Source organism: Herpailurus yagouaroundi, unplaced genomic scaffold, assembly GCF_014898765.1.
Source record: "Herpailurus yagouaroundi ecotype Mexico unplaced genomic scaffold, PumYag 142, whole genome shotgun sequence".
Lineage (NCBI taxonomy): Eukaryota > Metazoa > Chordata > Mammalia > Carnivora > Felidae > Herpailurus > Herpailurus yagouaroundi.
Window position 1 is genome coordinate 59575425 of NW_024412397.1, and position 24657 is coordinate 59600081.

Genomic DNA, 24657 nt, shown 5'->3' on the forward strand with positions numbered 1-24657 from the left:
AAAAGAAAAGAAAAGAAAAGAAAAGAAAAGAAAAGAAAAGAAAAGAAAAGAAAAGAAAAAATATATACATAAGCATTGACCAAAAATCAAATCAGAAACTATAGGGCTGATTCCAAAGGGTGAAGAAAAAGAAGAGAGTATAAAGATAAAGCAGGGAAAAGAGAAGAGAAGGAAAGAAAATAAAAATGAAAAAATAATAGTAATAATAATAATAATTTAAAAAGAAAAAAACAGACAAACATACAAAACTGCAGTTGTCTATTGGTGCCTTGGAACCGGTGACTGTGCTGGTCCGGAGGAGAGGCCATCTGGTTCAGTCATTGTCAATCACACTCCACTAGATAAGTAGTTACCACGCATGGAGGGATGAGGTTTGGTGTAAGCGGGGCCGCCTCCGCTGGGGGCTGCTGTTGGGTTCCCTGAAGCCTCACCATGTTGGTGATGGGGAGGAAAATGGCAACACCCCAGTCTCTCCTCCTCGGTCAGGTGTCTCAAACCACACTGTTCAGGGAGCCCTGAAAGAGCTGCACAGGCACAGGCCGGCCGGCTTGCCCTACCCCACAGACTCCCTCACTTCCCAGGTTTTCAAATCAGATTCAAAACCCCATGTCTTAAAGGATCCCACTCTGCACTGACTAGCTCTGGAATAGCGCCGCTCTGCCCAGTCTACAAAGGGCGTTTGGCTGGCTCCTGCAGGGCCTTTTGTCCTTGGGTGGGGGGCCATAAACCCTCTTCCCACAGTACTCCAGGGAGGGGACAGCCTTCTCTCAGTGCACCCCGAGATCCTACCAAGCCTGGGGTTGGCTCTCCTCCCCACCAGGCACACGCACCGGCATCGGTTCCAGTCCAGAGATAGGCACGCAACCCTAAAATCTCTGATCTTCACTCCTAAGGCTGTTTGCAAAGTAGAAACTGGCTCTCTTCCTATTCTTCATTTTCTGGACTGTGGTCTGGAGAGGTTTTTCTCTTCTCCAAATACAATCCCACACTTCCACGGCCTCTCTTCCTCTTCATTTTGTTTCTCCACCAAAGGGATCTCCCCACCTCCTCCAAGCCTACACTGCTGGTTTTATCTCTCCCAATTCGAAGACACGCACCTCTGTCCCACCAAGCTCTGTGATGTTGTTTGTTGTCACTGCTGCTTTTTTGTTTTGTTAAAAAAAAATAGCAACCAAATGCACAAATTTAAGATACTTTAATCACAAGTTTTCTGAAGAGCAATTTACTTCTAGTCTTTCTAGTATTGCAAGCTACCTTCATTCCTCTCTTAACATCCTGTCCCCATGGCAACAGTACTTAGGTGCCATTTTTGCAGTTTTTTACTTCGTAAATTTCAGCATTAATATAATTTTTGCATTGTTGCTATTGTTGTTTATACCAAATTAGAAAGGTTAACAACAAAATGTTATAGACAGAAAACAGAGTAGCATATGCTTCAAAGCACTCAGAAGCAAAATTTACATCCATCCAAGTGTTCTTGGCTTTGTTTTCCAAACTACATGGGAAAAACCCCAGTACCAAATTTTGAGTAGGAAAACATTCAGAATAAAATATGTATAATTCCACTCAGGAGCTAAATCTGATAGGACAGCTACTGGTGAGAGTAATAAAACTGGATAGTGCATTTTCATAAATATTTTTCCAATAGGTATTTTTTTCCCTTTTAATCTTAGCAGAATTGAGGACACATTATCCTAAAATATGACATCTTGGCATATTGAATAACTCAAGCTGAAGGGATTTGACAAACAGCAGGTACAGGAAGGACTTTCTGATTTTCCCCTGAAAATGGTCTAAGGCTCCTAAAATCACCCTCATGTGAGAAGTGCCTTTCCTGTTCCCGGAGGAAAGGAGCATTCTTACCTCCAAAGACAGGGGGACTCAGAATATGAAGGAAGACCTTGCTAGGTTTCCCCCAGTTTACTACCTTTAGCTCAGATCCTTTGCCCTATCGTATTTTCCAATGACTTCCCCCACTTCATCAAACCTAGCATAAAAACATTCAAGTGTAAACGGTTTCCTTAAAGTCTTCATTTCCTTATGAAGACTTCTGGGTCACATAAACATATAGTAAATAAATCTGCAGGCTTTTCACTTATTAATCTGTCTTTTGTTACAGAGACCCAGCTGAAAACTTAAGCTGGGAAGAGGAAAGATATTTTTCCTCCTCAATGCCACCAACTACGTTAGATTTTGGACGCCGAAGTTTGGATATTGGGTAATTGTTTCACTGTCTGGAGGCTTTGTGTTCAGATATTCTGTTTAATTTAAGAATTACTCTAGGGGTGCCTGGGTGGCTCAGTGGGCTAAGCGGCCAACTTCAGCTCAGGTCATGATCCCCTGGTTCACGAATTCAAGCCCCACATCATGCTCCGTGCTGATAGTTCAAAGCCTGGAACCTGCTTCAGATTCTGTGTCTCCATCTTTCTCTTCCCCTACCCCGCTCACACTGTCTCTCTGTCTCTCTCTAAAATAAATAAATAAATAAGAATTATTCTAAAAATCAGGCTTAATGAACAGATTCTAACAACCTCTCCACAGCCCTTCTGAGTTCTTCCAGCTACAAGTTTCAAGAAGAAAACAACTCAGGCTTAATTGTCTCTGAAAATAGGACTAGAGAACTTTTTTTTAATCAAATGCTACTAATCCACAAGAAAAGAAAAGAAAATCAGTGATAAGCCACCTAGCTTTGTTTTTCTGCCTTTTTAAAAGTAATTTTAAGGGCGCCTGGGTGGCGCAGTCAGTTAAGCATCCGACTTCAGCCAGGTCACCATCTCGCGGTCCGAGAGTTCGAGCCCCGCGTCGGGCTCTGGGCTGATGGCTCAGAGCCTGGAGCCTGTTTCCGATTCTGTGTCTCCCTCTCTCTCTGCCCCTCCCCCGTTCATGCTCTGTCTCTCTCTGTCCCAAAAATAAAAATAATAAAAAAAAAATAAAATAAAATAAAAGTAATTTTATTTTTAAGAAAGATATAAAATCTCCTACTTATCTGCTTTGTATGTGAATAACAAGAACTATAAAGCTTACGTATGAGCTAAAATACATTTTGTTTTTCTATTAAGCCAGTTACAGCAGAGAAACAACAGCAGGGGAGAAAAGTAAGACCCACACATCTCTGTCAAGTGACCATGCAGAGAGAAAACAAGACCCAGAACACAACAGGGAGTTTGGATTCTCATGCAGCAATAGTCCTTTTCCCCCCATGGCCGCCCCCCCCATCTGATATTTCCCCCACGATTTCCAAAATCTTTGTTTTAGTACAGACCTCAACATAAATATCAATTTCACCAGGATCCAAACACACTTGGGTGTGAGCATGGGTCTGCTCACTGGAGCTATGAAATTTCAATCTATAAAACTGCTCACTCCATCTGCCCAACTATCTTTAAACCTTGCCTTTTGGGATTTGGTAAATCAGGAAATCCAAAAGCAGCCAAGCCTCCAGATCAAGTCCTAGGCAACACTGTAGGCGGGACCAAGTAAGTCTTGGGTCCTTTCCTCCGAGCTTTTGACACATGGCTGGGAGCAATGGAGGGCCCAACACTTCTACCGCTAGTTACACAACCAAGAAAAATTAGAATAAACATCTGTTACATGAGTGTTTATAACAGCATTATTCATTATATAACAAGGGCGCCTGGTTGGCTCAGTCAGTGGAGTGTCTGACTCTTGATTTCAGCTCAGGTCATGATCCCAGGGTCATAGGATCAAGCCACACTCAGCGTGGCGCTGGCTTAAAAATTCTATCTCTTTCTCTCTCTCTCTCCCTCCCTCTGCCTCTTTCCCCTGATCACACACACACACACACACACTCTCTCTCTCTCTCTCTCTCTCTCTCTCAAAATAAATATTTCAAAAAAAAAGATGCAAACAATCCAAAAAAACCTGAAAGTATGGACTAAACATAGGTGGTATATGCATACTATTTATATAAAATAAATAAAGTTATAAAAAGGAATGAAGCACTGATATGTGTACAACATGGACAAACCTCGAAAACATCATGCTAACTGAAGGAAGCCAGTCAGAAAAGACCACTTACTATATAATTCCATTGACATGGAATGTCCAGGTCAGGCAAATCTATGGAGACACAAAGTAGATTTATGGTTGCTTCCCAGCTGGGGGTCGATGGGTCAAAAGGAAGGTGAGAGCTAAGCGGTAAGAGATTTCTTTTTAAGGTGATAAAAGTGCTCAACATTGGGGGGGGGGGGGGGAAGGCTGCCGCATCACTCAATTGTACCCTTTAAGTGGACGCATTGTATGGTGTGTGAATAATAGTTCAATAAAACTGTTAAAAAATTTAAAAAGGCATAAAGAGGGCCTTGAAGATTCAGAGCAAGACACCCAGAGCTCCACCTCAAGATTTGGTCGTATCACCAATGCCTCATGCATTGTGGGTGCTGCATAAATGCTGAATCGCATTAACTTCAAATGAGCATCTGGCATACCTATGTTCAAAGAAAAAGCATTAACGTGAATCCTGTGAAACACATTCTTTGTCTTCAAAAATCTGTTGCTTAAAATGTCAGGCCTCGGTAGGTTACCTCCTCACCAGAGAATCTGAACCAAAACTTGCAGCTTTAATAGCAAAGTAGGTAGGTATTGTATCACTTAAACATTTTACATCACCCCAGCAAAGACAGGATATATGCCAGATTTGCATCTATAAAGTGAGGACTTAACACCTATCTCATAAAGTTAACTTGAGCATTAAATAAAATTACATATGAAAGTGCTTAGCAAAGTACATGAAGCGGAATAAATCCTCAGTAAGCGGCAGTGAGAACTATTATTACCCCGTACAAGAAAACTCTTAAAAACCATCCTTACTTATGAATCTGCGTATCCAAGTAAGAACCAGGTATCGAATTGTACTAATTTATAATCATTTCAATTTCTTCCACTTCCTGACTTGAAGTGATTTATTTAAGCAAAGTAGTTAACAAAAAAGTCACTTACTTAAAACTGGCTAATGATAAAGGGAGACGTAAGACATGTACCACTTTAATAAACAAATGACTTTCCTTGAATTGAAGTGCAAAGAGAAATCCAATTCTACAATGTATCTGGACAGCTAAGGAGCTGTTCAGTATTTGTGACATGGTCATGTTCACCTCATTGTGTGGCCACAGCTACATAAAACCCTCTTTTAAAAATTCAACACAAATCTCAAGTATTAAAGTGTTGGTTTTATATGTGTAGAAAGGATCCAAGAGAGAAAGAGCTTTGCCTTACTGCACACCAAAGGAAGGTCACCAGCCCTGAATATTTCGCATCAAAAGCATATTTCAAAATATTGGGGAAAAAAGAAAGAATGAAAGTCAGAGGAGCATTTTTCCCGTGGAGTCTGCAGGAGAGGATTACTATTGCTGTCATAGCAACCAGCTCACTAGATGGTTTTGCAAAGGAAGTGTCTCCCCAGACCAGCTGCCTCTGCGACGGATAGCAAGTGCGCCGTTCCTCTGTTCTCTTTGCATCCTCCCCACTAAAGTTTCTAGAACACTGATTTCAATTTCTTGGAAACTGTGTCAGGACCCCCTCCCTGTTCCTCTCTATCCCACAGCCAACTCCCTTCCTCAACAAAATTCAAAACTTAGCTCAGTTCTCCCCCTCCCCACCCTGCCCTGTAGAAGGTAGTGATTGATCATGTGATAAACCAACATCTGCCATTGGACATGGAGCCCTTTCTTTAAATTTTATTTATTTATTTATTTAGTTAGTTAGTTAGTTAGTTAGTTTATTTATTTATTTTGAGTCAGAGAGAGAGAGGGGCAGAGGGAGAGACAGAGAGAGAATCCCAAGCAGGCTCCACACTGTCAGCCCAGAGCCCAAGATGGGGCTCGAACTCACAAACCACAAGATGATGATTCGAGTCGAAATCAAGAGTCAGGCACCTAACTGACTGAACCACGCAGGTGCCCCAAGTTTATGTATTTATTTTGAGAGAGATAGAGAGGTGGGGACAGAGAGAAGGAGAATCCCAAGCAGGCTTCGCACTGTCAGCGTGGAGCCCACAAACCATAAGATCATGGCGTGAGCCAAAACCAAGAGTTGCCATTTGATCATGACCTGAGCAGAAACCAAGAGTCAGACACTTAACCAACTGAGCCACTCAGGCCAGGAGGCAGACCTTTGTACCTTAAAATACAATCCTGGGCTGAAACCCATTCAAGATTGTAGTTTTGAGACAGTTTTCCCAATTATTGAAACTAGAGCCTGCTCTTGGAGAATGGAAGTAGTGAAGAATATAGTAGTTAGGGGTTTAGACACTGCAGTTATTTATACTTGATGCCAAAGGTCAAGTGTCTCCTGCCCCACTTCTCATGCCTACCCTCCAATGAAAAACAGGGGAAGAGATTTTTATGCAGGTTTTTACTGGGAAATACCATGTGTAAGAGGACAGGGGAAGTGGGATGGGACAGAGGGAGAAGTTCAATTGCAATTCATTTGCAATAGAAGCCTCGACTGACCCTGCAGGGAGCAATGGAGCCGTTATGGCCCTTGAAGGCCCACCTCCCTTTGCCTCTCTTTGCCAGAAATTTGAATTGGCAAGCACAGAGACTTGGAGCTCAAAGGAGGTCATTTGGATTGTAGGACCTCAGAGGTCCCCAGGTTTCCCAGCACCTGTAAAAAAACTCTACCTGGTGGATGCAGGTATTGCTGACTTAGGTGAATGTGCAATAACACTGAAAATCATCAATCTCAGACACTGTCCAAGTGTTCTGTTTCTCAACAAGGACATCTTCACTCCCTGAAAGTAGCTCCAGAAGTAATTCCAGACTTTTGTCAAACTCTTCAGAGCTTAATGCTAAAGCTGTAAAAAATGACTTAAAGGTATTCTTCCAGAGAGTGAACTCCCATAGCCTGGATCTCCCTGTACCTACTACATGATTGAGAATTTTAATTAATAATCAATAAAGATGTGATTTTTATGTGCTGCTCACATTGGTCTTTTTAATGCTGCTTCCTTGTGTTGGGATTTTATTTTTGCCAAAACGGGTATAATTTTCCCTAAATACAGGTATGCGAAAAGAAAGGATGTTGCTTGCATGCTGACTCAAATTGTTCTGTATACAAATACTGTTGAAAAATACAGCGAAGTTATCCTAGTCTTTTTATTAAACTTTAAGCCAAATCCTTTATGAAGACCATAGCAGTGAAAAACAGTGCACTTTCTAAAAAATGCTGCTTTAAAAAAGTGCGGCATATAAAATGTTTGAGAAATTTAATTTTATTTCACATGTGCAGACACAAAATTTGGGTGAATACAATAATCAGAGCTGATTTTTGCAGATATCCATTGTACTTCTTTACTCTGTTTTAATGCCAGTGTGTATTCGACAAAAGAAAATGGTTTCACAAATTAATTAACTTAAAAGTAAGTGCCAATGTTTTTATTTCAAGAATTGATTTTAGATAATGAAATATTTTTTTTAACTTGCTGGATAGCTTCTAATGCTTTTGGGTTCATTTTCCACTGCTGTGAAACAAATTACTACCAACTCAGTGGCTTAAAACAACACCCATTCATTAGCTCACCATTCTGTAGATCAGAAGGTTGGGTGAGCTTGGCTAAGTCCTCTGCTTGGTGTCTCACATGGCTGAATTCAAGAGGACAATCAGGCTAGGCTCTTATCTGGAGTTTGTTCACTTGGAGGACAAAGATCCTCATTTCCTGGCTGTTGGCCAGAAGGTCACTCTCAGTCCTAGGAGCCAATCTTCAACCCTCGTACATTGCCCTCTCCATCTTAAAGGCCAACCAATGGCGTCAAATCTTCCCCTGCCTCTTCTCTTTCTAACTTCCTCTTCTGTTATTAACTGACGAAAACTCAGGGCTTTAAAGGGCTCATGGGAGGTTAGATCCACCCAGATAATCTCCCTAGGCTAAGTTCAAGTGGTTATTAACCTTAATTACATCTGCAAAATCTTTGCGAGGTAACATAACATAAGCGTGGGAATAAAACCAGAAGAAGGTCATGGGCCATCTTAGAACTCTGCCTGCCACGGCCACGTAAAGGACCAAACAGACTGCCAAGGTACTGACATGTACTGTCTGCAACACACTGGCCTCCTTTTTTTGGTGAGCAGAACGTTGTTGAGGTTTATCAGACACCCCTGCAGACAGAGGTGTGATAACCCAGAAGTCTGGGTCACTGAGACTGAGACCTCTGACTTGTCACAACAAGATAGCTCTCCTTAGTGAACAGCAGAGGGTAGAGGCCCTTGTACTGAATCCTGACTCACTCATTGATGCCAAGTGGCAGGGAATTTTGCCTCACCAGCACTTCTTCCCCAATGGCTCATCCAGATCAAGAGGGCCCCCTACGGCATTTATGGGATAGGGAAGTACAAATATATAGCACACCAGTTCCTCCTATATATTCAGATGGACATGCAAGAACCATGTGCTGACAAGGTGTGCACCAAAGGCCCCACCCACAAGTTCATGTTAGCCTCTTTTTCCTGGTGAGATCCTTCCCCAGATCCCATCAGCTCAACCCGAGCTTCTCCCTGACGATGTGATGGTCATGTGGCTGCCTGTATTCAACAGAGCCATAAGAGAGTTTAAGGTCCTCTTCACCCCAACACCGAACTTCCCCCAAATACTTAGATGGCTGTGTTCTCCTTGGGCACAGGGAGACCTAGCCCTGCCTGTAATCCCTTTTTTCCTTAAAGCACCTGAAAGCCAGGGAGAGGAAGATAAAGAGATGAGAGGATTCAAGGGGAGAGAGCTGCTCTGGCTAGTAAGCAAGGCACCTTTCTTTTCATTTTTCAGTGGCTGCCTGCTCAAGTTCACCTAAACAACTCTTGATTTTGGCCCACCCAAAATTCTATATCCTCATCGCTGACACCATTTATTTTAGTGCTGGGGATCCTTTGACTCAGCAGCCAAGCCACATTGTCTTTGGGCTGGGATTACAGGATATGATACTCTCCATTCCCCAACCTTATACCTGTTAGGGTGGCTATTACCAAAAGAAAAAAGAGACAATAGGTTTTGGTGAGGATGGACAGAAACTGAGAGCCTCGTGTGCTGTTGGTGGCAACGCTCCTATGGAAAATAATAGGGAGCTCCTCGATGTAGAAATGTAGAAGTACCATCTGATCTAGCGATCCTATTTCTGGATATGTGTTTACAGGAATCAACATCAGGATCCTGAAGAGACATTAACACTCCTATGTTCACTGAAGCACTATTCACAACAGTCAAGATGTATAAACAACTTAAATATCCTACCACAGATGACTGGACACAGAAAATGCAGTATATTCATACAATGGAGCATTATTCAGCCTTAAAAAAAAAAATAAAGAAATTCTAGGGTGCCTGGGTGGCTCAGTCGGTTAAGCGTCTGACTTCGGCTCAGGTCGTTATCTCACGGTTCATGGGTTTGAGCCCCACATCGGGCTCTGTGCTGACAGCTCAGAGCCTGGAGACTGTTTTGGATTCTGTCTTCCTTTCTCTCTGCCCCTCCCCAACTCACACTCTGTCTCTCTTTCTCTCTCTCAAAAATAAATAAACATTAAAAAAAATTTTTTTAAATAAAAAAATTCTGTAGTATGTGACAATTCAATGAACCTTGAGGACAGTATGCTAAGTGCAATAAGCCAGTCACAGAAGGACAAATACTGCATGATTCCACTTATATGAGGGACCTAAAATTGTCAAATTCATAGAATCATTCAAAGAGTAAAATGGTGGTTTCCAGGGGCTAGGGGAAAGGAGAAATGGGGAGCTGTTAATCAATGGGCATAAAGGTTGGTTTGTTTGTTTGTTTGTTTGTTTGTTTATATTGAGGGAGACAGAGACAGCATGAGTGGGGAAAGGGGCAGAGAGAGAGGGAGAGGGAGAATCCCAAGCAGGCTCTGTACTGCCAGTGCAGAACCCAATCCAGGGCTTGAATTCATGAATTGTGAGGTCATGATCTGAGCCAAAACCGAGTTGGCTGCTTAACCGACTGGGCCACCCAGGCACCCCCACAAAGTTTTAATTAACCAAGATGAGTAAGTTCTAGAGATTTGCCATACAACACTGTACTTATCAATATTGTATCGTACAATTAAAATTTTGTTAAGAGGGTAGGTCTTGTGTTAAGTGTTCTTGCCACAATAAAATAATTTTTTTAGGCGCCAAATTTTTTATTTACCCACCTTCCTGCTCACTTTAACATCATAAACATTAATTAAGCATTATAAGCCAAACTAATCTTTTTGATCAAGGATTGTGGTAGGAACCATCAAGTTACAAAGAGGTGACAGATCTAAGCCCCTCTCAACCTCTGGCTGTCACTTCTCTTGTCCTTTTTTGGTTGTCCCTTAATAGTAGATTCGAAGCTCTGTAAAATGGGAACTGAAAGTACTGACCTAACTATTCTGAGAAACCTCTTAACAAAATGGCCAGCACTAAGCCAGGCTCTCAGGAACAAACTCCCAATAGTTCCTCCCTGCCCCTTGTTCATTCTCATCTGTCACGGCTGAGGAACTAGTGAACCAGTAAACTAAGAACGTGGGTATAAAGTCCATAGGCCAAGGGAGGGTCTAGATGGTAAAGTGCGTGGGCTTTGTGACCACCATTGCCGACTTCCAGCCTAAGTAAGGACTGACTGAGTGAGCGGTTCCAAACCCCCTGAGCTCATGGCTCCCCATGGGTATTTTCTGTGTACCTCTGTCATGACCAGGGCTTGAGGAAGGGCTTCTCAATTCCCCCTGCCACACTTGGAGTAGCATGAGGGATATAGCAGAGGCTAAAGACTGAGTGACCAGCCCCAGAGAGTCAATGGGGGACATTAACAAGCCTATCTCAAAGTTGGTGCCATTTGGGGCGCCTGGGTGGCTCAGTCGGTTAAGCGTCCGACTTCGGCTCAGGTCATGATCTCACAGTTGGTGGGTTCGAGCCCCGCATCGGGCTCTGTGCTGACAGCTCAGAGCCTGGAGCCTGCTTCAGATTCTGGGTCTCCCTCTCTCTCTGTTCCTCCCCTGCTCATGCTCTGTCTCTCTCTCTCCTTCAAAAATAAATAAAAACATTTTTAAAAAATTTAAAAAAAAAGTTGGTGCCATTTGCTCTTGGGGAAGTGAAGTGGGACCCCAGTGAGGCCAGCAGCTATAAGGCAAACAACAGGCCTGGTTCTCAGTGGCAGTAATGATCAGCCTTGAAGGGGCCATCACGGGATGAGCCCCTTATCAGTCAGCCTGCTTATCCGTCAGCTTGGTCAGCTTCACATTCAGCTCACCCAGATGAGCTTCAGACACTGCTTCATTCCACTTCTTGGGCAGGAAGTGGACCCCAACAGGGTGCTTGTCTGGGTGGCTCCACAACTCTATCTGTGCCAGCACCTGGTTGGGGAATGAGGTGCTCATCACAAAGCTGGGGTTGCCCATGGTGCAGCCCAGGTTGGCCAGCTGGCCCTCAGTCAACAGGATGTTACAGAGCCCATTTTTCAGTCCATTCTCAGTACACCTGGAGTTGGACATTCGCCTTCTCCACAGTATTTTCATCCAGCCACTTGACATCAATCTCTACGTCGAAGTGTCCAGTGTTACACACAATGGCATCATCTTTCATCTGTTCAAAGTGCTGACCGAGGATGATGTCAGTACAGCCCATGGTGGTGACAAGTATGTTGCCTTCCTGACAGGCCTCCATGGCAGCCTGAGGGGCATTAATGGGGTCGATCTCTGTGATGATGATGCAGGCCCCGAAACCCCGCAGGGCCTGGGCACAACCTTTGCCCACATTGCCACAACCTGCTACCGCTGCCGCCTTACCTGCAATCATCACATCTGTGGCCCACTTGATGCCATCTATAAGAGGCTCCTGGCAGCCACACGGGTTGTAAAACTTGCCCTTGGTGACAGAGTCATTGACGTTGATGGCAAGCACCTTCAGCTTCCCATTGGTTGTCATCCCATTGTGGTCTGTTCAGAAATGCCTCGGATGCCTGACAGGAGCTATGGGTACCTTGTGTGAATGAGGTTTGTGAGGTCACTTCCATCGTCCAGAATCATGTTGAGGGGCTCATCCTTGAAGTACAGGGTCTGCTCAGTGCACCAGAGATACTCCTCATCCATGTCACCCTTCCAGCCGTACACTGGAATGCCAGCCTTGGCAGTGACAGCCGCTGCATGGTCCTGGGTAGAGAAGATGTTGCAGCTGGACCATCGCACCTCAGCACCCACGGCTACGAGGGTCTCAATGAGGATGGCAGTCTCCATGGTCATGTGTAGGCAGCCACCGATGCGGGTGCCCTTTAGCAGCTCGGAGACTGAGTACATCTCCCTCGTGGGCATGAGGCCCAGCATCTCATTCTCTGCAACGTCCAGGGCCTTGTGTCCCCAGGAGGCCAGGCTGATATCGGCAACTTTGTAGGGCAGTTTGTCTGACATGCTGGCAGTGCTTCTGCACAGAGTGATGCACATCGGTGAAGGGGGCTGGCCCTAGGGCTACAGACTTGCACAGGGAGGGTGGCACTGAGCAGGCTAAAATAAAACTTTTCTTAAAGAACAGAAGAAAAGGAGGAGGAGGAGGAGGAGAAAGAGAAAGGGAAAGAGAAGAAGACTCCCTTACAAGGCACTTACCCTCTTCTTTTTTATCAGGGTAAATAGAGATGTGGAGTCGCATAGACTCTAGAGACACTTTTTAAATTCTAAGCTTTCCACCTTGTTAGCTGCGTGGCCTTGGACGAGTTATTCAACAGCTCTGTAACTCCATTTCTCCAGCTGTAAGATGGGGATGATAGCATCTTGTTGTAGGGGTGCTATGAGTTAAAGGAGTCAATCCATGTAGACATTTAGCAGAGCCCCAGCCCTCAATACATGTTACAACTGAAGGAGTTGCTGAATGAATGATTTAAACAATACTCCTATGGAGTATTCCATACTCTTATGGAATATGGAAATCAATTAAGTATTTGTTCCCAAAGGAACAGAACACTTGCACACGTATAGTTCTGTTATTTATTCTCTTTTACTGACCAAACAACAATAATGGTGGATATAAGTGTCATGTTTTCTTAATAGGAAGGAAGAAGGCGTAGGTTAACTGACTACTGGTCAGGAGAGCTATTTCCGCGTATACTGATTGTTTCACCTTATTCTCACAACCGGCCTGCACACTGGGTATTTTATCATCATTTTTCCTTAGGATGAAACTTGCCCAAAGTTGAGTAACTTATTCCCAATCACAGTGCCGAGCAAGGTCTGGATGTGAATTCAGGTCTGACTACCACACGCAATCTATCGACACAGATGTCCCCAAATCTGTTTTGTATGTAGCCAACTGACTTCATCAATGAATAGGATGAACTGAAATCATTCTTTTTGGAGGCATTCAGCTCCAGTAAGAGTTAAATTACTTACTGACTCTGCCAGACTATATGGCTTCCTATTTAAGCAGGGTATGGGTCTAGGTATACTACTCTAGATGATCAAATCTCTGGTCTAATTGTTAAGTGACATAACTTACAAGAAAGTAAAGTTATAAAAGAAAAAAAAATCACTTGGATTCAAAGGATAAATTGATGCCTAAGAAAAGATGGGATGGGGTTAATGGGGCAGTAATTTGGGGAAATATAATAACCAACAAATTGCCGAATTTTATTTTAGTCAGTATTCTCTTGGCACATACAGACATGAACTAACAGCCACCAGTCAAGTATCATGGAGGTTTTCTGGAGGCCGTGTTTTAAATGTTCAAAATAGAAGCAACCAGAAAAGTAAATCAAGCAAATAAAAGAAAATGTCTTATATTCTTTTTGCCACGGAATTGCCCTTAGCAAATTATCAGTGTTATACTGAAGAGGCTCCAGATATATTTTACTTATTTGCTTATGTAACTTTTACTCACTATTTTCACTTTGTGATGAGTAAAGGAAAAAATGGAAGAACAAGATGACCTTTCCATTTTGTCCTACCACAGAAAACAGGAAGAGTGAGCACTGCCATCTTTTGGTTACACAATATAATAATTGAAATCATCACACTTAACAGCCAGAAGAATGCTGTTAGTCATCGCGGAATGAACAGGAACACTTAGTTACCCAGCATGAGTCAGTTCTTTAGACTAGTTCCTCATAACATCTTTCTTCTGGAAAGTAATCACAAAGTTTCCAAAATCTAAATTTTCTTTTAACAGTAGACGCAGAGAGAACATGCTGGTGGGTTGTCTAGATTCCCTGGAAGACGGTGGACAGTGCTAATTATATATGATAGTTCTAAAGCATTCGGAGCGGACAAAGAGAAGTAGAGAACTGTTTTTGTGTAATCATTAAGGCCAATCTCGCAACTGTCCCAGGGGCCAAGAACTTGAACAAAAGGTTGGACTTCCTTAGATGAGAAAATGCCATGGCAGAGGCCACCAGATACCGCTGCCGGGTCATTGACCCCAGGCAAGAGAAAAGGTATAGGAAGTCTGGACAGGAACGGGCACATTCCAGAAACTTTTTTTAAGAGCTCCAGGAACTTTTTACGTTGTAAGGAAACACTGTGCTCCTACCTGAGGAAAGCTCTGAGGAGTTTACCAGAAGGTGCTATCTGAGGCCAGCCTCTCAGTTCGCTGCCTTGGCAACAGAGAATCCATAAGACACGACTGATGGCGTGACATATGTTTTACTAACAGCAGTCCTGGAGAAAAGACTTGGAGCAGACAAAGGGTGTATATTTTGAAGAGGAAACTTCTGAATTTGAAGAAAGAGAGGAATCTAAAAAGGAAATATAACCCCCTCATACCACGTATGGATCCAGGGAGGAAGATATCAAAATAAATTTTTTAAAAGGTTCATCATGGGGCGCCTGGGTGGCGCAGTCGGTTAAGCGTCCGACTTCAGCCAGGTCACGATCTCTCGGTCCGTGAGTTTGAGCCCCATGTCAGGCTCTGGGCTGATGGCTCGGAGCCTGGAGCCTGTTTCCGATTCTGTGTCTCCCTCTTTCTCTGCCCCTCCCCCGTTCATGCTCTGTCTCTCTCTGTCCCAAAAATAAAAAAAAATAATAAAAAAAAATAAAAACGTTGAAAAAAAATAAAAGGTTCATCAGGGTGGGACACCTAAGTGGCTCAGGTCGTAATCTCATGGTTGGTGGCTTCGAGCCACACACCGGGCTCTGTGCTGACTGTGCTGAGTCTGCTTTGAGTCCTCTGTCTTCCTTTCTCTCTCTGTCCCTTCCATGCATGTTCTCTCTCTCCCCCCCCCCCCCAAAAAATAAATAAACATTAAAGAAAAAAAAGCCTCATCACGGTGCCAGAATATAGAATATAAAATCCAAACGAGGATTTTAGGACTATCTGGGGTAAAAAGGGAAATATGGAAATGTCATACCCATTGAATGAAAGGAAGCGAACTGAATTTGACCTTTTTTTTAAGATAGCCTCAAGTCTATCCTGATATACTCTCCTTTTGCTGTAGAGACATATCACTTTTCCATGTATACTGACACATTTGTGAGAATAATTCACCTCTTCTTGTTAACAAAACAAAACAAAACAAAACATTTCCATAGGGTACCAGAGAACAGACTGGGTAGGGGAGACCAGGTTTCCAGTCTTACGTTTCCACTAAGCACCCTGAAGTCACTTAGTCTCCTGAGCCTTAGTTTCCTGAATCTATAACATAAGTTTCTTGGATTCTATCATTGCTTCTCAAGCTGGGGTCTGCAGTTACAAATTACTTCCAAATTTCCCAAGGTTCTTTAGTTTAAGATATATCAGACTAGGTCATTTCTAACGGACTTAGCTCTAAAATTCTAAGAGAAAAAAATTTTTTTCCTTCACTAAATTCCTCAGGACCTAAAGGGGGAAGAAAAGTCAACTTGTTTTTTTTTTTTTCCTCTGTGTTCCTTCTTCCTTTCTTACAGTTATTCTATTCTTCTGAATTTCTAGAGCAGTGCCTTCCAAAAGAAATACATGTAACTTCAAATTTTATGGTGGTCACATCTTTAAAAGTAAAAAGAAACAGGTGATGTTAATGTTAATATTATAGTTTATCTAATCCATTATATCCAAAATATTATCACTTTGACATCTCAGCATTGTAAAACTTAATAATATGGTTCAGTCTTTTTTCACACTATGTCTTCAGAATCTGATGTGTATTTTACATTTATAACACAACTCAGTTCAAACTGGCCACATTGAGAGTGCTCAATAGTCACGTGTGGCTGATTTTGGAAGATCCTATGTTTATGTTCTAGGAGTGGACAGCATGTGAATAGAGCCCTCTTGATGGAAAGCTAATAATCCACTGTCCATGTTTTCTGAAAAATAGCCCTGTTGGCTTACCCAACCCCTGAACCTGGAGAAAGTCTAGAATTCACAGAAAAGGCTCAGAATCTGAAAGAACTCCTTTCTACCCAAAAACACCCCAGTACAAATGCTTCCTTCCTCAAGGTCATCAGTCCATCCTTCCCAGAACACTTGAAATGCTATGTCTTTCCTTTCTTACCCTAGTGCTGCTTCTCCACAACAAAACTGAAAGTGTTTTTCTTAACAGACCGTTCCCCCGGGAAGCAAGTAATTATCTCTCTGTCTTTGGATTCAAGCAGATAGTGATTACCCACAAAATCCCTGCTGTAGACACAATAAGCATTTGCATTAGTGTTCCTCGTTTTTTTTTTTTTTTTAATTTATTTTTTTTTTAATTTGTTTTTTCAACGTTTATTTATTTTTGGGACAGAGAGAGACAGAGCATGAACGGGGGAGGGGCAGAGAGAGAGGGAGACACAGAATCGGAAGCAGGCTCCAGGCTCTGAGCCATCAGCCCAGAGCCCGACGCGGGGCTCGAACTCACGGACCGCGAGATCGTGACCTGGCTGAAGTCGGACGCTTAACCGACTGCGCCACCCAGGCGCCCGTTCCTCGTTTTTTAAACGATGCGGAAACTTCCATTAATTCACCAATTCTATTGCAGGAGACCTGATTCAGAGACTGTTCGCAATTAATGCATTTTTTTTGTTATTTGACATGATGGCAAAAGAATGGAAATGACTAGAATCTAATCTGGACATCAGCGATCTGGATTTCAGCGTGAGACATAATGCCTGTCCTTTTATATGAAGACCTGGAATACTGAGTAAAGGAAGTAAACAAGAAATTTTGCAAATTGAGATGAAGTAGACTATTTTGCACGGGAGAAGATAAAGGTTTTTTGTTTTTTGTTTTTGTTTTTTGTTTTTTTTCCATTTAGCCAACACACTAAGTAAAACAAAAGTACCATATGTGTATAAAAGTCAGAGCTTCCTAGGATGCCTAGGTCACTCAGTTGGTTAAGTGTCTGACTCTTGATTTTGGCTCAGGTCATGATCTCATGGTTCATGAGTCCAAGCTCTGCGTTGGGCTCCGTGCTGACAGTGCAGAGCCTGCTTGGGATTCTCTCTCTCTCTCTCTCTCTCTCTCTCTCTCTCTCTCTCTCTTTCTTTCTGCCCTTCTCCTACTCATGCACACATATCATTTCTCTCTCTCTCTCAAAATAAATAAATAAACATTAAAAAAAAGAAGTCAGAACTTCTTCCCTCTTATCAAAGTGGTTTCTGACATCTCTAAATTCCATCACCTTCCCACATTCTCATCTATTTGGGTTGGCAGCATAGTTCAGAAGGATAAAGACAAGCAATGGATTCAAGCATTTCTTACTTTTTTAGGGCAAAAAAACATGAGCTCATTAAAAAAAAATGTTTATTTATGTATCCTTTGTCACAGGGTGCCATTCTAATCCTCTCCTTCAACCCTCTAAGCACAGATTTTGGCCAGCCAGAAGGGCTGGAGTAGCTAGAGGGGAACATAGGATAAACCACTGAGGAAATCACTGGTGGGAAAATGAATTTCACTATACCTCAGTCAAACCTACTGTACAATATCGATTCATCTGTGTGTTCTTTGTGTTGATGGCTCCAGACAAGCCCCATTATTATTTCCCTCCCCTTTCATCACTGATATCAACTCTCAAAAGATGACCCCCAATAGAAGGAAGAGGGATTACATGGCACACAGTATAAAAGTTAGATTTGCAAAAGTCTGCATAAAGTCAATACATTACTAAGTTAGTACTGTATATTTCTGAAAGGCTGACACTTACTGAAATTATGCCTCCCTCTGCTACTCCTTTAGACAGTCAGTGACTCTTCTAGATCTTTGTACCTGCCTCCCACCCCTAACCCTAGCACAGCAAGGGCAGTTCCAACAAGGGAGGGAGGTGGTCTTAAGGGCAATGAATGTGAAGATTCAGCACTCCAGGGGCCTAAGCAGTCTTGAGTTTCTTAAAAATAAATGCAAATGGATTCTCTTTGTAAAAATAAAGGTGGTGCATTTTTGTGGCCTGACTCCCTATCCATCCCTGGGCAAAAGTGGACTGGGATTTCCTTTATTTTCAGCAGCCATGATCTTCTGCCTCTACCCTGAAAATGACCTTTCCACCTGTCCCCATCCTTTACTCAAACCTAAGGAATTGTAGGAAGGATTCCCATTTCCTATGTGGTGAGTAAAACAATATAAACAAATTGAAAATTAACCTATGCCCTTCAGCTCCATGTAATCAGTTTTCTTTATTTTTGCCCCATCAAGTACTTTATCCAGAAGCACAGTCCACAAGAGGAAATAGAGTCCTTCTCTGCTGGGCCTGGGACATCTGCCCTGATCCTCTTTCTATTTTACCCAAACTACCTCTCCACCCAGGCATGAGCTTCAGACAACTCCTTTGAGGAAGATGAGACTGGTCAAGAAATGTAAAGGGTCTGAAATTTTACCCCCCTTACACACTAACAAGTTACTGTGTTCCTGTTTCATGGATGCTGGCAGAAGGCACGAGACTCCTGGGTCAGAGACAAAGGACTTGATTACTAACAACAGAGCAAACAACATGAGCACCTTTGCTTCAAAAGTTCCATTGTAACACAGGGATTGTGCCATGGTCCCAAATGACACCTGCATACACAGTGGATTGCCATGCAGGAGAGGAACACAGGGTCAAGGCCCCAGCCCTTGAGCAGGCAAGAGACAAGCCATTCTCCCTCTGCTGTGACTTACTTAATGTGACTAACTAGAGAAACTGCTCTGTATCAGGAGATGCACGGACCTAACAATCAGGCGCACTCAGCAAGAGCACACAGGGACGTTCAGGACCCATGGCAGACTGCCTCTCCAAAGAGAGCCCCACATACATTTTAGAATTTCAAACTTCCCTTCAGAATTACCTTAATCCAAAAACCCACAACACTGAGCACTAATAGCCTTGGGCTGGCTGGTGAAGAGTGCCTCAAATGTCATATTCCTTGCTCAAGAACCATGGGTTTGTGGGTATAAATCTGTCTCCATGTAGGCTTTCTTGTTTGTTTTGCTTTGTGTTGTTTTAAGTAAACTCTATGCCACACATGGGACTTGAACTCACCACTTCAGGATCAAGAGTTGCATGCTCTTCTGACTGGACTAGCCAGGCGCCCCTATCTCCTTATGGTTAAACAAAAACACTCAAGCCTTCCCGTCCCCCCGCCATGGTTTCAGTTCCTGCCAGACTGTTACAAAAGCTTTCAGTTCCTGATAGACTGTAATACTGAAAAAGAAACACCACTAACTCTCCAATTTGGATGAAGAATTCAACATTAAAAAAAAAAAAAAAAAAAAGATGTATCTAATAAGGAACTCAAATTTCATACGTCCAAAACCAAACTCTTGGGCTTCTCTGCACAGGGCACCTGTTCCCCTTATGCACTCGAGAAAGCAACTCCATGTTCCAGTCAGGCAGGCCAAAGGCCTTGGGGTCGTGCTCACCTTCTCTGACTCTCCCATTTCACAACCTGCTCAGTGAATCCAGAGCCTGACCTGCATACTCCCTCCAAAGTGAAGCCACCACACTTTCTTGCCTGGAGTACTTGCCTGGCTCACTGTCTTTGCTTTCTCATGCTGATTCTCAGTCTGGCAGCCAGAGGGATCCTTTCAACTTGAAAAGCCAGATCATTTATTTCACTCGTCTGCTCAAAATCCCCCACGGACTCCCAACTTCTTACAGTCACTACCAGCTTCTACCCAATCTACAAGTCCTGTTTACCTCTCTGAGGGCTCTTCTGTTCGAAATGCCTCACTCCAATCGTTCTGCACCCCGCTCCCCACTCCCAACCCTCAACCCCCACCCCCACCCCCAGCTCCTGGAACATGCCCAACCCTCCCAGGCACTTGTTCTGCTATTCCCTCTGCCCAGTGCTCCTCCCCAAGATTCAAAGGGCTTGCCCCTACTCCTCCTTCAGATCTGCGCTCTAAGTCAACAAGTATTTATGATCTGCCTTTTCGGTTCGCCATCCAAGGGGGAGAGAAACAAATCAACAGGTGCTTAAAATACAGTGGGTTTCATGCCACATCTGAAGAATCATGGGGCACTACAGGGTCTTAAAGGAGGACTAGACTGGGGAGAGCCAGATGGAAATCTTTTAAAAATAAGGACCCTGTGGGGTGCCTTGGTGGCTCAGTCGGTTAAGCAGCCAACTTCGGCTCAGGTCATGGTCTCAAGTTCAAGCCCCGCATCAGGCTCTGTGCTGACAGCTGGGAGCCTGGGGCCTGCTTCAGATTCTGTGTCTCCCTCTCCCTCTGCCTCTCCCCTACTTGTACTCTGTCTCTCTGTCTCTCAAAAATGAATAAACGTTAAAAAAAAGTTTAAATAAATAAATAAGGACCCTGTGACGCATGTCCCATGGTGGTATCCCCAGCGCCCTATCCTATCCAAGGAGTTCTTGTGGTTTTTGTTTAATAGTGATTATATAGAGATGTGTCTGACACTGTCTTGAAAGGTAACAGCAAAATGAGGGAGCACTTAGTTATCAAAAGTGATAGCCTAGGAATCAACTGAAACAATGCCAAATTAATCAAAACAACGTTAAAGTAATTTTAAATTATCTTATAGTGCTTCGTTAACTTTTCATACTGAATTTTATCTTTAGAGCTTTACCAGACAATATATTCAAATTATGGCAAATTGTCTTCTAATTATTGTCAACGTGAGTATAATGTTTCACAAAATTGTGACTGGGTGTACCTACAAACTTTTTAAAATCTGCCCCTTTTCATGGACTATCCCTTCATGAGCATATCTCTCCATCACATGGGCTGTGTGGGTTTCTCACAAGCCTTCATTCACCCTATTTTTTTTTTTTTCTCTGCTGAGTTTTCTTTCTTCAAGAAGCATTGGTCCAAATAAGCCATCACATGGAAGCTTTCCCTATAGGCTCAGGGTAGCAAATCAGCATTTCTCATCATTTTCCCTGGGTATCTTCCTCCTCCTCCTTCTTTCTTCTCTTGTCTTCCGTTCCTAGAGGTTTGTGTGTTTTTGTTGTTTGCGGGGGTTTTGTAGCCTTTTTTTTTGACCAGGAATATAAATGACACGAGCAAACTGTAAGGTTCCCGAAGATCGTGGACCTTTGCCTGTGTGCCTCTTGCCCTGGCCTCACTCACGCTTTGATTCACTTCTCTCTCTGGTCAGACCCACAGGAAGCAGGAATCCAAAAACAACCTCCACGCCCCACCCCCACGCCCCACTCCCCCCGTCAGATTCATAAAAAACATTAGCTAACAGCAAATACGTATTAAGTCCTGACAATGTGCCAAACATTCTGCATATACTCTGTCACGTGGTCTTCATAACATCACAGGCACAAGTGGGAAAACACCAGACTCAGGGCGAATAAGCATCATGTGTATGGTGACTTGGGTATTGAGTGGTGGAGCAATTTTTTTTTTTTCCTTTCAAGGGTAAACATTTTATTTTTGAGGAACTTTATAATGCACGTTTTCTTTCTTTCTGTTTTCTTTTTAATGTTTATTTATTTATTTATTTATTTATTTTTTAATTTTTTTTTTCCAACGTTTATTTATTTTTGGGACAGAGAGAGACAGAGCATGAACGGGGGAGGGGCAGAGAGAGAGGGAGACACAGAATTGGAAACAGGCTCCAGGCTCTGAGCTATCAGCCCAGAGCCCGACGCGGGGCTCGAACTCACAGACCGCGAGATCGTGACCTGGCTGAAGTCGGACGCTTAACCGACTGCGCCACCCAGGCGCCCCAAATGTTTATTTATTTTTGAGAGACAGACAGAGTGTGAGCAGGGGAAGAACAGAGAGAGAAGGAGACACAGAATCGGAAGCAGGCTCCAGGCTCTGAGCTGTCAGCACAGAGCCCGATGCGGGGCTCCAACTCACGAACCGTGAGATCATGACCTGAGCTGAAGTCGGACGCTTACCGACTGAGCCACCCAGGTGCCCCACTCTTTTTTTTAAGTAGGCCTCATGCCCAGTGTGGAGCCCAATGCGGGGTGGAACGCACAACCCTGAGATCAGGACCCGAACAGAGATCAAGAATCTGAGGCTCAACTGACTGAGCCACCAATATATTGCACATTTTCAAAGAAAGTCATGTAAGAAAACAAAAATGCTATCCTATTTCATCCTAGAAATAAATAAGAAGGGCATAAAATTTCCTTTTAAATCCTAACACTTGGAAGTTTAACACCAGCATCCAAAATAATCGAAATGGGGGGAGAAAACTTTTATTATATGTTTCAGATTTCTTTAGTTGGGATTCTCCCCATGTGTTATTGATATTTCTTCTTTCAACTCATATTACCCAAACAGTAAGAAAACAAAAAACAAAACACAAAAGCCTCGTGGCTGCTCACTTGTCTCTGTACAGTCATTCTCAGGATCTCGGCTTGCTGGAAAAAAAAAAAAAAAAAACCTCTGCTGACATTTTCCTTCTCTAGTTGTTTGTTTCCTAAGGAATGATAGTAAACATTCAAATGCCCACATCTTGGTTAGTCTTCCACTTTATCACCTGGATGTTTCTTTGGTGCTGGTAAGGCCATTGCCTGCTGTTTACTTTGTTGCATTTTTTGAACGCTTAATTTTTTAGGTTACCAGTTGATGGTGAAGGTGCCTGGAAGCCTGATGTTAGTTACTAAAACCAAATTCCAACCACCATGCAACGCTGGTCAGGGAAGCTGACAGGGGCGTAACAAAGTGGTGAGCAAAATTGCAGCCGTCACACACACACACACACACACACACACACACACACACACAGTCATTAGGAATGGTTGATTTGCAGAATACTGGCGATATCTGACCCTTGTCTTTGAGGAAGGGAATAGGGTTGCTTTCAGAATGGCTCCTTTTCAAGTTCCCTTGGTTTTGCTATAGGGTGAGCCCCACCTACTCTGGTTTGAGTAGCATGCTGGATGAAGTTCCTTAGAGTTAGGTCTCAGGATAATTCAAGTCACTGATGAGCACTGTAGTGAGATTCTTGGCAACATAAAGGAACTGCCTCCTTCTGCCTGCTCTCTTCCCACCCCCATCATCTCCCTGACTCGGACTGCTTTATTTTGTCTCAGCAGGCACCTGAACATAGCAGATACTACAGGATTCTCCCCTGGTCCTGGGCTTTCTACCTAAGAAAGGCTGTTCTCTATCTGGTCCCAAAGGTTCCTCTCCTCAAAGTCAAGCTAACTTTGGCCTGAATTGCCCGGGATTTATCCTCCTTCCCCTACACCAACCCCACCACTGACGTTGCTTCGGCTCTGGTTTCTAGAAAACCAGAAGCTGCCCTTGCCTCCTCCTTCTATCCTTTTCAGTTTGTTCAAAATATCCATCACCGAGGCATTCTGGTTGGTTTGCCCTTCATTGAGTCTCAGTGCCTTTTTGCTACATTATGCAGTTGGCATCTGGGTGACCACAATGGCAGGTGCCACTAATGGGGAATCCATCTGTCTTGCATAGGATCTTCCAACAGCAGCTGCTACTTCCTGTTTGAAAGCTCAAACCCCAAGTAGACCCACAAGTAAGTCAGAGTTTCCAGACAGAGGGACTTTTCTAGTGCTCAGCTCATTTGCACAAGGGAGATGACACTAAACCCAGGGGGCACCGGGGCCCCTCCCAGCCCAGGCGACCAGCTCTGCCAATCCCGCTCGTCTACCCTGGCTTTCTCCGATGATTCAACTGTGGGCTACACTCCTTCCCCGTAAGAGGATTTTCCTCCACTCTAGACTCCACCAGGACATTCTCCCGTATCGAATAGTGTTTTTCACACCTCAGTTGTTCATATACTGTACTCAGAATTTTTGTCATGGTTTAGTATCACCTATACTATTAGTTTTCTTTGATGAACTCAGCTTTTATCTTTAAATTTAATTTACTTCCCTGTTGTCCTAAATAATATTATTTTCACGATTAGCAGTTTGAAGCACCAATTATATATTATCAAACACACATTAACGAAACACGTAATTATGAGAACTGAGTCCATCTGTGTCAACAGAACACAACCGTTTGTTCCAAGAAATCCTTGCCCAGGAAAATAAGATCGTACACCAATAAATACCTTTGCTGTTTGCTTCAGGAAATTTCTGCAAATGACTTTATTCAGGAAAACAGTGTGCCCACCTGAGAAAACATCAGATAGCAGTTTGCTCCTGCAGATCCTCGCCTTGCTGTGTCCTCCCATCCCAAACCCGGCCCCCGTCCATTCTCTGCCTTGAGAGACCGACCTTCAACCACTGGAGCCCAGACCTCAAAACCTGTAAGTTTTCTTCTTTGAGCTCTGCTTCCTGGCACATAACTAAAACTGTCAGAGGAGTGCTCTCCTCTTTTGGAATAAGTCTAATAAACAGCTTTTCTTGCTCAGGCTTATTCTGATGATCTTT

General features: G+C 43.3%; 1 long non-coding RNA gene and 1 pseudogene across 11 annotated transcripts in view; both read right to left on the reverse strand.

Annotated features, from left to right (window-relative positions):
- The window catches only part of LOC121033179 (uncharacterized), a 132145-nt gene that overhangs the window by 80100 nt on the left and 27388 nt on the right, over window positions 1–24657 (reverse strand). For all 11 annotated transcript variants that reach the window (XR_005791750.1, XR_005791754.1, XR_005791746.1 and 8 more), the window contains exon 3: window positions 24336–24397. This is a non-coding gene — a long non-coding RNA (uncharacterized LOC121033179). The remainder of the gene's footprint in view (window positions 1–24335; window positions 24398–24657) is intronic.
- On the reverse strand, window positions 10993–13737 carry LOC121033177 (adenosylhomocysteinase-like; annotated as a pseudogene).